At 45.5% G+C, this 2,001-nt stretch overlaps 1 non-coding gene across 1 annotated transcript; it reads right to left on the bottom strand.

Moving 5' to 3' along the window:
• Positions 1-544: 544 nt before the first annotated feature.
• On the bottom strand, positions 545-651 carry LOC130462149 (small nucleolar RNA R71). Its single transcript, XR_008922288.1, has one exon. It is a non-coding gene; the product is annotated as a small nucleolar RNA R71 (small nucleolar RNA).
• Positions 652-2,001: the final 1,350 nt, after the last annotated feature.

Here is a 2,001-nt window from a genome sequence, read left to right as displayed (position 1 = left end):
TGTCCATACCAGCGATCTGACTTCGTTCGATCCTGAACCTGAACGGACCTTTCGTAGACGGCGTAGATTCGTTGAACAGTTGAGAGACTATTCTGACTCTGAATCCGACTATCTGATTAGCAATCTATTCCATACAGATTCAGAGATGGGTGACCAAGCACCACCACCCCCACTTGTGCCAAGGCTTACAGACTATTCTAAACCAAGTCTGTCTATGCTTCCCAAGGCAATCATGCCTTCCATTGCGGTCGAGAATTTCAAGATTGAACCCCAGCTGATAAACATGATCGAGAGACACCAATTCGGTGGGGAAAAGGGTGAAGACCCCAATCTCCACATTCAGTCTTTCATTCAGTATTGTGCCACCATTAAGCAGAAGAATTTAACACCGGAGCAGACTATGGAGATACTCTTTCCATTTTCATTGAGTGGGAAGGCCAAGCTATGGATTAACAGTCTCAACCGCGCAGCTATGAAAATCACCGATTGGAATTCTTTGGCCCTTGCTTTCTATGTTAAATATTTCCCACCTGAGAAGACAGCTCGTCTGAGGGGTCAGATATTAGGTATCTCTCAACAAGTAGATGAGAGTTTGTTCGAAGTTTGGGAGAGATTCAAGGACTTGCAAAGGGAGTGCCCACACCATGGTTTAGATGACTGGTTCCTGGTTCAGCAGTTCTACAATGGTCTGGGTAATGAATCTAGGTGTCTTTTGGATTCAGCTGCCAGTGGAAGATTCATGCAACTGGAGGTGCCTAGAGCTTTGGAGGTGATTGAGGAGATGGCCATCCATAGTGCCCAATATGGGAATCCTAGAGGTTTTGCCGACCGAGGTGTTAAGCATGAGATGAATTCTATTGAACAGCTTACTGCTCAGCTAACTGCCCTACATCACAAGCTCGACAATATACAGATCGCATCTTCCCAATCCACCCAACATGCTAGTGTCGCTGCAATAAGTGCCCAATCTGCTAATGTCTGTAATAGTTGTGGGATGCAGGGCCATTATGCACAGGTATGCCGAAGCTCCATCGAACAATGCAATGCATTCCAGTCCTACAAGCAGAACAATCCGTATTCCAACTCATACAATGAGGGGTATAAAAACAACCCCCTATTATCATATAGGAGTACTAATGTTCAGAACCCCCACCAGATTCAACACCCTCCACCACCACAACAACCCTACCAACCGCGGAGCAACTACAACTCGCAACCTAGTGGATCACCTGGCTTACCACCACAACCTCAACCCACACAACCTGATCCCATGCTTGTAGAGATGAGGAATATGATGTTGGAATTGCAGAGATCTCTAAGCGAAAAGGATGCCAAAATCGATGCCCTCACTGCTCATAACAAGATCATGGATAAACAGTTGGCACAAATGGCTACCGCTCTTGCAGAGAGACCCAAAGGTCAACTCCCTTCACAGCCTGTGACCAGAGAGTCTGTAAATGCTGTCACTCTGCGGAGTGGATATGAGTATGATGGGCCACCTATGACTATAGAGGAAGGGGTTGAAGTATCTGTTAGTGGTGCTGTGCCAAGAGAAAGTGAGAAGGTGGTCAAGGATAAGGAAGCTGACACAGGGGTTGAGAAGAAAGTTGAGATACAAGTTCCACCTATCAAACTTCCCTTCCCTCATCGTCAGCTAAAGAACAAGCTAGACAAGCAGTTTGGTAAGTTCTTAGAAGTGGTAAAGAATCTGCAGGTAACAGTCCCTTTCACTGAATTAATTACTCAAGTACCTGCATATGCTAAATACATGAAAGACATCTTGACTAGGAAGAGAGCATTTAGTGAGGTGGAGACTGTTGCATTTACTGAGGAGTGCAGTGCCTTACTACAAAATAAGTCTCCACCCAAGTTGAAGGACCCCGGGAGTTTCTCTATCCCGTGTAATATTGGCAACCTTTTTATTGACAAAGCCTTATGTGATTTAGGTGCCAGTGTTAGTGTCATGCCCCTGTCTGTATGTACTAAGTTGAACATGGGCGA

This window comes from Spinacia oleracea, chromosome 5, assembly GCF_020520425.1.
Source record: "Spinacia oleracea cultivar Varoflay chromosome 5, BTI_SOV_V1, whole genome shotgun sequence".
Taxonomy (NCBI): domain Eukaryota; kingdom Viridiplantae; phylum Streptophyta; class Magnoliopsida; order Caryophyllales; family Amaranthaceae; genus Spinacia; species Spinacia oleracea.
The sequence above is the reverse complement of the archived record's forward strand: the minus strand, read 5'-3'. Positions and strand labels throughout refer to the sequence as shown.